The sequence below is a fragment of the Eleutherodactylus coqui genome, chromosome 1, assembly GCF_035609145.1.
Source record: "Eleutherodactylus coqui strain aEleCoq1 chromosome 1, aEleCoq1.hap1, whole genome shotgun sequence".
NCBI lineage: Eukaryota > Metazoa > Chordata > Amphibia > Anura > Eleutherodactylidae > Eleutherodactylus > Eleutherodactylus coqui.
The window spans coordinates 296,972,954-296,986,733 of NC_089837.1; positions in this window are offsets into that span (position 1 = coordinate 296,972,954).

Sequence of the window (13,780 nt, forward strand, 5' to 3'; positions counted from 1 at the left end):
GTTCCACCGTGTGGGCACGTCGCACAGCAGTCGGTGCACTGGCAGATTAAACCGATGTTGCAGGGTGCGCAGGGTGGCAGCGTCCGTGTGGGACTTGCGAAAATGTGCACAGAGCCGGCGCGCCTTTACGGGCAGGTCTGACAAGCGTGGGTAGCTTTTCAGAAAGCGCTGAACCACCAAATTAAAGACGTGGGCCAGGCATGGCACGTGCGTGAGGCTGCCGAGCTGCAGAGCCGCCACCAGGTTACGGCCGTTGTCACACACGACCATGCCCGGTTGGAGGCTCAGCGGCGCAAGCCAGCGGTCGGTCTGCTGTGTCAGACCCTGCAGCAGTTCGTGGGCCGTGTGCCTCTTATCGCCTAAGCTGAGTAGTTTCAGCACGGCCTGCTGACGCTTGCCCACCGCTGTGCTGCCACACCGCGCGACACCGACTGCTGGCGACATGCTGCTGCTAACACATCTTGATTGCGAGACAGAGGAGGAGGAGGAGGAGGAGGGTGCTTTAGTGGAGGAAGCATACACCTCCGCAGATACCACCACCGAGCTGGGGCCCGCAATTCTGGGGGTGGGTAGGACGTGAGCGGTCCCAGGCTCTGACTCTGTCCCAGCCTCCACTAAATTCACCCAATGTGCCGTCAGGGAGATGTAGTGGCCCTGCCCGCCTGTGCTTGTCCACGTGTCCGTAGTTAAGTGGACCGTGGCAGTAACCGCGTTGGTGAGGGCGCGTACAATGTTGCGGGAGACGTGGTCGTGCAGGGCTGGGACGGCACATCGGGAAAAGTAGTGGCGACTGGGAACTGAGTAGCACGGGGCCGCCGCCTCCATGATACTTTTGAAGGACTCCGTTTCCACAACCCTATACGGCAGCATCTCAAGGCTGATGAATTTTGCTATGCGGACGGTTAACGTTTGAGCGTGCGTGGCGGCGTACTTGCGCTTGCGCTTCAACAGTTGCGCAAGCGACGGCTGGACGGTGCGCTGAACTACACTGCTGGATGGGGCCGAGGACAGCGGAGGTGAGGGTGTGGGTGCAGGCCAGGAGACGGTAGTGCCTGTGTCCTGAGAGGGGGGTTGCATCTCAGTGGAAGGTTGGGGCACAGGGGGAGAGGCAGGGGTGCAAACCGGAGGCGCTGAACAGCCTTCGTCCCACCTTGCGGGGTGCTTGGCCATCATATGTCTGCGCATGGTGGTGGTGGTGAGGCTGTTGGTGTTGGCTCCCCGGCTGAGCTTTGCGCGACAAAGGTTGCACACCACTGTTCGTCGGTCGTCAGGCGTCTCTGTGAAAAACTGCCAGACCTTAGAGCACCTCGGCCTCTGCAGGGTGGCATGGCGCGAGGAGGCGCTTTGGGAAACACTTGGTGGATTATTCGGTCTGGCCCTGCCTCTACCCCTGGCCACCGCACTGCCTCTTGCAACCTGCCCTGCTGATGCCCTTGACTCCCCCTCTGAAGACCTGTCCTCCTGAGTAAGCGTTGCACACCAGGTGGGGTCAGTCACCTCATCGTCCTGCTGCTCTTCCTCCGAATCCTCTGTGCGCTGCTCCCTCGGACTTACTGCCCTTACTACTACCTCACTGCAAGACAACTGTGTCTGATCGTCATCGTCCTCCTCACCCACAGAAAGTTGTTGAGACAGTTGGCGGAAGTCCCCAGCCTCTTCCCCCGGACCCCGGGAACTTTCGAATGGTTGGGCATCAGTGACGATAAACTCCTCTGGTGGGAGAGGAACCGCTGCTGCCCAATCTAAGCAGGGGCCCGAGAACAGTTCCTGGGAGTGCTCCCGCTCCTGAGCAGGTGTTATTGTAGTGGAGTGAGGAGGCTGGGAGGAAGGAGGAGCAGCAGACAGAGGATTCGGATTGGCAGCAGTGGACGGCGCAGAACTGCGGGTAGACGATAGGTTGCTCGAAGCACTTTCTGCCATCCAGGACAGGACCTGCTCACACTGCTCATTTTCTAATAACCGTCTCCCGCGTGGACCCATTAATTGGGCGATGAATGTGGGGACGCCAGAAACGTGCCTCTCTCCTAATCGCGCAGCAGTCGGCTGCGACACACCTGGATCAGGAGCTTGGCCTGTGCCCACACCCTGACTTGGCCCTCCGCGTCCTCGGCCGCGTCCACGTCCTCTAGGCCTACCCCTACCCCTCAGCATGCTGTATTACCAGTGATTTGATTTCACAGGCAGGAAATAAATTGGCGCAAGACTGCAGGCCAAATATAATTTTTTCCCTTTTTTGAAAACAAAAGGCCCCACTGCCTCTAGTGAATGAATAATCTAAGTTTAATAACTGTGCTGTTTTCCTGCTAATGTGTCACAGAACGTGAGGGTAGCAGAGTTATTAACTGTGGCAGAGCAGGTATTTTTTTTCCCAATTAAGGAAAGCAAATGGCGAAGCCAGGAGTAAAACGTAGCTGGGTGCGTATGATTTTTAAAGGTGTCACACGCAGCCGACACGTGTCCACCGCCCTTAGGACGGACAGAGGCCGGACAAATAGAATTATTTTCCGTTTTTTGGCACCAAAAGGCAGCACTGCGTATATTCTATGAACATGAGAAGTTTAATAACTGTGCTGTGTCCCTGCTAATGTGTCACAGAACGTGAGGGTAGCAGAGTTATTAACTATGGCAGAGCAGGTATTTTTTTTCCCAATTAAGGAAAGCAAATGGCGAAGCCAGGAGTAAAACGTAGCTGGGTGCGTATGATTTTTAAAGGTGTCACACGCAGCCGACACGTGTCCACCGCCCTTAGGACGGACAGAGGCTGGACAAATAGAATTATTTTCCGTTTTTTGGCACCAAAAGGCAGCACTGCGTATATTCTATGAACATGAGAAGTTTAATAACTGTGCTGTGTCCCTGCTAATGTGTCACAGAACGTGAGGGTAGCAGAGTTATTAACTGTGGCAGAGCAGGTATTTTTTTTCCCAATTAAGGAAAGCAAATGGCGAAGCCAGGAGTAAAACGTAGCTGGGTGCGTATGATTTTTAAAGGTGTCACACGCAGCCGACACGTGTCCACCGCCCTTAGGACGGACAGAGGCCGGACAAATAGAATTATTTTCTGTTTTTTGGCACCAAAAGGCAGCACTGCGTATATTCTATGAACATGAGAAGTTTAATAACTGTGCTGTGTCCCTGCTAATGTGTCACAGAACGTGAGGGTAGCAGAGTTATTAACTGTGGCAGAGCAGGTATTTTTTTTCCCAATTAAGGAAAGCAAATGGCGAAGCCAGGAGTAAAACGTAGCTGGGTGCGTATGATTTTTAAAGGTGTCACACGCAGCCGACACGTGTCCACCGCCCTTAGGACGGACAGAGGCCGGACAAATAGAATTATTTTCTGTTTTTTGGCACCAAAAGGCAGCACTGCGTATATTCTATGAACATGAGAAGTTTAATAACTGTGCTGTGTCCCTGCTAATGTGTCACAGAACGTGAGGGTAGCAGAGTTATTAACTGTGGCAGAGCAGGTATTTTTTTTCCCAATTAAGGAAAGCAAATGGCGAAGCCAGGAGTAAAACGTAGCTGGGTGCGTATGATTTTTAAAGGTGTCACACGCAGCCGACACGTGTCCACCGCCCTTAGGACGGACAGAGGCCGGACAAATAGAATTATTTTCACTTGTTTTACAAGCAAAAGGCAGCACTGCATATATTCAATGAATAATAACTGTGTTGTGGCCCTGCCTATACAATTCTTTCCCTGCAGTATCAATGGAGGGTGCAATGCTCTGCAGAAGCGATTTTGAGAAGCAAAAAAAAATGCAGCACAGCTAACAGCAGCCTGGACAGTACTGCACACGGATAAATATGGCCCTAGAAAGGACCGTTGAGGTTCTTGAAGGCTACACTCACTCCTAACACTCTCCCTGCCTATGCAGCACTTCTGTCCCTAATGCCAGGTGCAACGGTCTGCAGAGGCGATTTTGAGAAAAAAAAAATTGCCACTGCTAACAGCAGCCAACACACAGCTATCAGTGGCCCTAATAAGGACCTTTGGGGGGTCTTGAAGCCTACACTAACTACCAATTCTTTCCCTACAGCAGCTCCGGTACAAACAGCACTGTCCCTCATCTAAATCACACGGCATCTGAGGCGAACCGCGGGAGGGGCCGACTTTTATGTTCGGGTGACACCTGATCTTCCCAGCCACTCACAGCAGGGGGGTGGTATAGGGCTTGAACGTCACAGGGGGAAGTTGTAATGCCTTCCCTGTCTTTCAATTGGCCAGAAAAGCGCGCTAACGTCTCAGGGAAGGAAGTGAAAATAACCAGAACACCGCATGGTGTTCGTTACGAATAACGAACATCCCGAACACCCTAATATTCGCACGAATATCAAGCTCGGAAGAACACGTTCGCTCATCTCTAGTCATTACCCATTCTCAGTAACTAAGTTATCACCTGTGTGTGGACTCTCTTCATTTATCCACCTGATACAAGCTATGGTGAGAGGGGATGGTGGCGTCACACGTGACAAATCTAAAGTCCACTACACGTATACAAGTAACCGCTGTCCCAAAATTGCCTGGAAGAGGCATAACGGTACTTGGGTCGAGGTTGCATGCGTCCCTCTGGGGAGGAGTCTGGTAAAGCCACCGTGACAAGTGCCAACTCTATTCCGCCAGCTCCTCAGTGTGGGCCTCATGTCTAGGTGGCCGTTGGGATGCTGCAGAACCTCTTCTTTTGGCCTCACAAACAGGATCAAATTTCTCTGTGCCACATCTGTCTGCATTACCACAGAGGTGCTCAAGAAAAGAAAAAAATTCTGGCAAGTCCGAAGCAAAAGAAAACCTTTGTTTTTCTGCCATGTCTACATGTCTGCAGCTATTCACTCTGTGCCAAGCACAGCACCTCAAGCTCACTACTGCTGGATTATTCCCTCTTTTTTAGAGGAGTTTCCCCCTGATTAGCAGAGTAGGTGAACAGCTGGAGTGGCTGGAGGAGTTTTTCTGAGTTCTGGCAGTGGTGCATCACTGGATATGACATGGTAGAGCACATCACTGGTACAGTGCATGCCTACAGCCATATACAAGGCAGGGAATCTGACGTGTCACCAGAATTGACGCTGGTGCATCACCAATATCCTAGTTGGAGGTCTCTCCAAGCGTGCTGTGCTTAACCTCTGCTAAGTAAGACTATGTATGCTATTTTGCTAAAGTGCTTTTTTACCCTTTAGTGACCAAGCCTGTTTGCATCTTAGTGGCAGAACAAAAATTTAACAAATCTGACGTGTCACTTTAACATAGAATAAATCCGTAAAGGTTTTGCATATCCCAGTGATTCTGACATTGTTTTTTAGTCACATTGTGTTTTGTATTTCATTTAGGTGGTAAAAATAGACCAATAGAATTTATGTATATTTATTAAAAGCACCAAAATTGAGAAAATTTTGAAATATTTATACTTTTTTCACATTTTCAATTGCAATATCTCAAATATGTGCAAACATACTGTACAAATTTTTGATAAGATATATTTCCATCTGTTTATTCTGGACGCACATTTGAAAAACTTTCATTTTTTTAACCATTTAGGAGACATACAAATTTAACATTGATTATCAACATTTTGAGGAACACTTTGTTTTCCTACACCAAGCAAAGATTGCAAAGGCTCATAGGTGTCAGAATGATACCCCCACAAATGACCCCATTTTAAAAACGACACCCCTTAGTGTATTCACTGAGGGGTGTCATGAGTTTTTTGACCCCACAGTTTTTTTTCAAGAATTAATTCAATTTAGAGGAGAAAAAATACAATTTCAAATTTTTGCAAATATGTCATTTTAAAGGCAGTTTTTTTTTCTACAGTGCACATGAAAATGAGGATTTACACCCCAAAATGGATACCTCTGTTTCTCCTGTGTTCAGAAGTATAACGGGGCTCAAAATGATGAAGTGCCTGGGTCAGAAAGGGACAAGCCCTGCATATCGCATTGAAAGTCTTAAGTAACAATGGGGATATTTATTCCTTAAAGAGTTTGTAAAATTTAGATGTGAGCCCGCCTGGCACTGGGCTCTTGCCGACTTTGAGCTCCTTTTTTAAGGCTGATAATTCAGGGAGTGAAAAAGCCTCCTCCACGTCCTTTGCGTTGGAATTGGGTTTTGCTCTTTATTATATAAGTTATTGTAATAATTATGAAAAACCTCCAAAATCTCTGTGGTCAAATTAGCAACTCCCCCCCCCCCCCCAACTGTTTTTGAATCTTAGGGATATGGGTCAAAGTAGTTCTGGGATGTAGGGTTCTGGACAGCCACCTCACGCATTTATCCCCGTACTCAAAAGCACATCTGTGCATTCTGTCTCTGAACCCCATCGACATCTGATCCAGAATTGACAGAATCTGATGACATATCGTGGAAATTTCCACTTTTGTTGTATCTGATGGGTGGCCCTTATTTATTAGCTCCTTAGTACGCAACTCGTTTAGGAGTCTATTCAATTTCGCTGATCTATACTTCTTAAGGCGAGCCCCATGAGAGATAAAGACATCCCTCAGGACACACTTAAGTTGGGTTACAATCTAATAACCTATGTGAGATGAAGAGGTAATCTATCCGGCTATAACTATTGAGGACCGCCGAATAAAAACTGTAGTCCCTGACACTCGGGTGTAAAATTCTCCACATATCCACCAACTGCAACCTCTCCAACTCCCTCTTCAATGTGCGACGTGCTGTGTGGGAAATGGGGGATTAACCCACTGATGAGTCCATCCCGGGATCCATTGCCAGGTTGAGATCGCCTCCCAGGAGCACGCCAGTACCATCAGCAAAATTGGCCAACTTTCTCAGAATGGATATCCCTAAGGCAATCTGGTCCTGGTTGGGAAAATAGACATTAGCGAATGACATCACTGAGCCCATGACTTATATATCGATGGTGTGGGTCTACCACCCGGTCGATGACTACATGCTGAAGAGACTTGTGCAATGCCATCGAGATCCCACATGCTTTTTAGTAGGGTGAGGACTATGGATCCATACAGTATAAAATCTAGATGAAAAGTGTGTTATCTGCTTTGAAGTGGGTCTCCTGTAGCATGGCCACCATAACCCCCTTCTTATGTAGGTGATAAAGAACCTGATTCCTTTTTTCCAGAGTATTCAGCCCCTTCAAACATTGCAGGACACATTCTGTGAAAAACCCTTGTGGAGCAGCACACTGGCTGCACACCCTACTGGAGGGTGAGGAAAACCAAAAGCGAGGCCACACACCCCTGGCGGCTCTGGCTAATCAATAGAAATGAATAACAAAATAAGGCAGTACTGACTTGGTTTGTTAACTGTCTTATGAAAAACATATCGTAATTGAACCTGAAAAGAGAAAGAGGCAGAGACTTGAATAGGCATCCATAAATCACCTAAGTGAGAGAACATTGCAGGAATGCAAGATGGTGGCCTTAAATTCAGTGTTTGGCTCTACCACCAACTCTCCGCCATAAGGGGCTTATAGCTGGGGCTAACGCTCACCTCTCGTTGTGGTCAATCTGGGTGGGCAATCATTGGAAGCTTAAAGGAACCCAGGAATCCCGGCAAGTTCCCCACAGTCCTGAGAGAGGCCTTTTTATTCCCTTTGTGCGCCTATAGTTGAAAGGGATACCCCCATTTGTACTAGATGTCTTTTCTTTCAACGATAAATCTTGGAGAATGAGAATAGGGGATCTCCGAGGATCTCGCAGGATCTGTGGACCTTGGACCCAATGTATGATGTATCCTGTCGATTTCAATTGGTTTTTCTGGAGGTCTCTGCAGTAAGCCATTGAAGAATTTCTGAGCCCATGCCTCAAATTGATTATGCTCAACATTTTCCTCCAGACCACTTATGCATAAATTGTTCCGCCTATTATGATTCTCCAGGTCGTCCAGGTGGAGAAACAGCTCTGAAATTTGTGAAGACTAAGTTTCAATGACCTTTCTGTGGGATTCTACCACTTCTAATAGGCTTTCCTGTGATTCCTCCACCCCCGCCAGGCGCTGACCCACTTGAATAATGTCCTTTTGCAGGGTTGTGATGTCTCTTTTGCGTGACATTTCTAGCTTATGAAGAGAGTTGTCCAAGTCTCCCTTAGTGGGCAGGGAGCGTAAATGGGCTCTCCAGTCCCACTCTTCTCCATTATCAAGCTGCCCTGGGGAATATGTCTGGGATTGACCTCCCAAGCCTGCTACAGGGGCCTGTACAGGTGGGTCTTTGGGGGGGGGGGGGCTGAGGAACTCCTCACAATCTCTCCTCTGTCCTGCATGGATTAAGGGCCTGCTCCTCCAGCATTGATGCTGCTGGTAGAGGTGGTGTGGGCTGCATGTCTGTGTGGTACCTTATGAGCCTGGAGTGCACCCTTGCAGGTCTGGCTGTGGCTCCCTTGGGTGAGTGCTGCTCTTCCTCTGCCTCTTCAGGCCCCTGGCTGTACCACTCTATGGTAACCATGCCTCTGCCCCCGGCTCCAGGAGTCCTTTCCCCCAACATGCTACCGCGCTGCTTCTTCTCTCCCCCCGCCGGCGCCATCTTGGATCCTCCACAGCCGCCGGCCATCTGCAAACAGGAACTGATGTACTCTGCCCTTCTCAGGGTCAGACAGGCGGCCCAAGGTGCTCTGTGCTCTCCTGCGTCCCATGCTCGCTCTCTGCTCTGATGGATGCTGTTGGTAAGCCTGTTTACTGCCGTTGCAGCCGGAGCCCTCCTCAGACGCGCCTCACCTCGCCCGTTGCAAGCTCCACCCTCAAACTTTAACTTTTTAAAACTTATTTTGAATTTTCCGTAAACGCCAGTATGCGGTCCCCAGTGGTATCTCCTGCCTGGAAATTTCAAATTTCCCGGGAGATCTAGCCCTTCTGCGCGTACGCGTGACATCATAAGTTTGAAGCGCATGCACAGAAGAGCAGCGTCAGTACCTGGAGGACCAGATCACTGCGGGACAGCACAGAGGACGGGGATTAGTATGCTCAGCTGCCCCCATGGATTCGATCCATGAGGGCAGCCGAATCTTTAACTTTATTTAAGTTTTTACTGACTTTATTGCGATCGTCGCTATCCACTGGATAGCGCTGATCACCTTGCCGGGGGGTCTCCCCATGACACCTCTATGTTGTCAGCTACCTCCGGTAACCGACAGCATGTAGCTGTCACGTCCACAGCCCACGTGGCTTTAATCCTCAGGGGATGCATGTTTCTATGTCCCTGAGGATTAAAGCCCACTTAGCTAGGATGTAAAAAGGCAATGGCGTTGTTACTAAGAGGTTAAGCAAGAAAGGAAGGTGATGCTAGATGTCTTATTTTGGCTGTGATTATATTATATGTTCACATGTACACGACTCTGCTTCTCCTTGGTGTCTACCTCTGCAGAGTAGCAGGAATTCCAAACACAGAGTGTGTAGAGGATGTTAGTAGCCATTGCATGACAACTTTCCATTAGAGTAGTAGAAATAGATATGGTGCTAGCAGCACAATCCAGTGCACTTTAAAAGTGGCGCAACTGATGCAAAGTCAGTTATATTATAGGATTGGGAGAAAGTTTAGTATGTGTATGTTCATACTTTAGTTAGTGTAGTATGTTCTTTGATTGAAGTTTTACATACAGTCCATTTTGGATGTGTCTCTTAGTGATGTTTACTTGGTTATTCCTTTACTAGTATGAATGCACATTTGGGTGTCTTACACCTTCTTTGGGAGTGTTCCTATGTGCGGTCGATTTATCTCTTACGAACATTTTTTTAACATTTTTTTAACACGACTTTAGACCGATCACATTGCGATTGTGTTGTCTGCTTCTGATATCCGTGCATTTGGAATGTAAATCTGATGTTTTATTCAAAGTTATCCCAAGTAGAGCTTATGCAAGTGATGACCAAGAAGCTGCTTTGTCTTCTGACAAAGGCCGCCAGAAGACGGGCGGAAATTCCGTGGCGGGATTTCCGCCGCTGGAAGCTTGCATAGGATTGCGTTAACAAACGCAATCCTATGCAGAGGGCTGCGGTTTGGCCGTGCGAAATCTTGCGCGGCAAACAAACTGTGGCATATTGTATTTCTGTGCGGGGGCCGCAGACCCCGCACAGAAACGTCCCTCACCCGCCGCTGGCTCCGGTCTGTGCATGCGCCGGCTGCCCGGCAGCCGGCACATGAAAGATCCGGAGCTGCGGGGCGCGGCTGAGTACGCGCTGCTCTCTGCAGGCGCTCGGGTCGTGTCCCGCGGTGAGAATTCTCGCTGCCGGATCCGACCCGGCCGTTTGCAGGCGGCCATAGTCCCCTGGTGGTCTATTGCGTTTTCATTTTGCATGATTATATCAATAAAAACTCAATGATTTATGATATTTCTTGTGTTGTCACATATGTTTAGGTCCGCTAGTTTATAGGTGGATTACATCTAAACACCTGAGCAAACATAGGTGGGAAGTGTAATAGGGTGAGACATGGACATTTGACACACAGGACAACTAATGTAGTCCCCTATGCATATATGACATATATTAATTGGATGAATATATTGATCAGGTCCCACATGGTCCTGCACGGTAACAGACATGTGGATAAGATTTAATGGTCATTATGGGTAGGTCATGACCCTTATTATCTAGTTATAGCGACTATGTTGTATAGAAATGGGTTTATTTGTATGCAGAGATATGGAGCAAAATACGGTAGGCATTTCTATGGACAATTAGGGATGACAAAGATATAGAGGAGATATGTAGCGGATAGTACACCATGATTGGTTAAATACATGGATGAGACTATATGAATGATTAGCATATCTCCTGTGGACGCTAACGTGTCCATAGTAACTGGATTTTGGTCCGTGTCTCGTCGCGTGATGAGTCTTCTACTCTCGCGCATGCGCACTGATGGAGCACAGTGGCTGTGAGAGTCGGGAATGTCAAGCGGGACACTGAGTGAGCTCTTGCGATATCTCGGACCCTCGCATCTGCGCAGTGACACATTGCACACGCCGGTGAGATAGAGGATGATGAGTGAGAGCAATCCAAAGGAGCCACGCTTTGTAAGTAGGATTACACAAATGTTTTTTATTGAATAATTGGCTGATTTTCTTTTTGTGCAATATTCTGTCATTCCAAGTATCTATATATTACCGAAGATACACAAAAATCTTAGGGAGCCACCAGGAAGGCCCATCATTTCCAGTAAAGGCTCAATGTTTTGCAATTAATCTCGGTTTCTAGATCGAGTCTTACATGGGTTCGCCACTGGTGCGGCATCTTATATTCAAGATACAAGCGACTTTTTATGCAAAGTGAATCAGGGTGTAGTAAGTGACGAGACCATCCTTGTCACTATGGGCGTGGTTTCGTTATACAAGAATATAATGCTCGAAAGGGGAATTCATGCAATTCGTGAGCGTCTTTGCACCTCAGACTGGAGTAATGGATGTCTGAACTTTGTGATGCGTCAGCTCGAATACATCTTGCAGAATAATTACTTCATCTTTGGCGAAAAGTTTTTTCACCAAAGGTGTGGTACCGCGATGGGTTAGAGCATGATGCTGAATGATCTTAATGGCGCCATGATGGATCTGCACACTGTGATGATGGCTTTTACCTTGGGAGGGCCTATATGACTGATGTTAATTGGAATCACTATAAACATTAGACACATATGTATCTGTATGCTTGACAAAGACGTTTTGGTCGAAATGTTGCTGTTATGTCATTGGCGGAATATAGAATTCTAAAATTTGCACCTTGGCTATGGTCATATCTTCCTTCTTTAACTTTCCATTAGAGATCTGTACAGACTGTGCATCTCTTGGAAATGCCTCCCATCAAGGGGAAGCCAGTGAATTCCTATCCTGGTTCAAAGATTAGTTGTCCTCAATTTTGAACGGTAGAATCAAAAAGGAATGCTTCACATAAACCTAAACGTGAAAGATTATTTGATTTCCCAAAAACTGAAGAGATCCCCACAGGAGCATCATGTGTCACTGACAGTCACATGCGGTGACATAACACTAGAAAGGGAGGTTGGAACGCCTTACACAGTACTTCAGTTCCGTGAGTCTAGTTGTAACAGAGCACGAAATCCTGAAGTGGGCTGCTCTCAAACCTGGAACGCAAATCCAAGAGTGGAGCCAAAAGTGGGGCAGTAAACTGCACTCAAACGCGCAACACAAGTCAAGCACTGAAGCCAGGAGCCGGAAGTCCTACTCTCAAAGGAGAATGTGCTCCAATAATGAAATGCAAAATATGAAACAACCAGTCACATGAACAAGATAAATTAAAAGATCTAACTCGTTGAGAATCATAGCTATGCGAGAAATATTTCAATAATATTATATTACAAGAATTGATAGTAAGTTAATATATAAGGCCAAATAAAGACATATGTCCATCCAGTTCAGCCTATTACCCTGCAATGTTGATCCAGAGGAAGGCAAAAAAAAAAAAATCCAGTGAGGTTGAAACCTTCTTTCCTTTAGATGTATAGGATGCCCCTGTTGCGGCGGTTCTGGGATTGCTTCCTTTCTAGATGGTCTGGTGCAGTTTTTGTGTGTGTTTCTCTGGCTCTAGTGGGAGTGCTTGGCTTCAACTGTGGGTAATTTGTCAGGACTATTTAGCCTGGCCTGGGGCTTGGCTTGAGTGATATTTATTTTTAGTCTTCCACGGGCTGTGGAGGAGACCAGTGCTTATAGCTGGTTCCCCAGTTTACCCGATTGTTCACAAAGCTAGAGTACAGCAGTTATTATCTGTTACATCTTGTTTGCTGTGTTATTCTCCTATCCCACATAGGGTCAGCTAGTGGCCTAGGTACGTGGTCAGGTTCACCCTTCTCAGGGTGGGTTATCTGTGCATAGGCAGGTCCCTTCCTTGGGTAGGTTCTTTAGGGACATAGCTTCCCTTGTTGAGGTTGTCTTTATTGTTTACCACCAACCGTCTTTTTTCTGAACTAAATGATCTCAATTTTGTAGTAGTGTAGTCCACCCATTCCTTAATTACTTTAGTTGTCCACCTTTTACCGCTCAAGCTCTGATGTGTCCTTCTTGAGTACCGGTGGCCAAAACTGTACACAATATTCCATCTGTGGTCTGCCTAGTGACTTGTAAAGAGGGAAAAACAATGTTCTCGTCATGTGCCCTTATATCTCTTTTGATGCACCCTATGATCCTATTTGCCTTGGTAGCAGCTGCCTGACACCGATTGCTCCAGTTAAGCTTACATTAACTAAAACCCCCAGGTCCTTTTCCATATCAGTGTTATCCAGTGCTTTCCCATTTAGTGTATATGGTGACCTGTATTTCCTCTGCCCATGTGCATAACTTTATATTTAGCAGTATTAAACCTCATTTGCCATGTTTCTGCCTAAGCCCTCAACTTATCCAGATCCTCTTGCAATCTCCTTGTGTCCTTTCTTGTGTTAATTTTTTTACATAGTTTTGTATCATCTGCAAACATTGATATTTTACTGTGAAATCCTTCTACCAGGAAGGATATATATATTAAAAATAGGGCCCAGTTATGACGCTTATGATAACTCACTAGTAACGGTGACCCAATCAGAGTATGTACCATTTATAACCACCCTCTGCTTTCTATCATTGAGCCAGTTACTTGCCTACTTACACACATTCTCACCCAGACCAAGCATTCTGATTTATATACCAACCTTTTATGCGGCACAGTATCAAATGCTTTGGAAAAGTCCAGGTACACAAGAGCCAATGACTCTCCCTGTTCCAGTCTAGAACCTACTTCCTCGTAGAAGCTGATCAGATTGGTTTAACAAGAGCGATCTCTCATAAACCCGAGTCATACAGCCATTTTCCTTGAGATACTCCA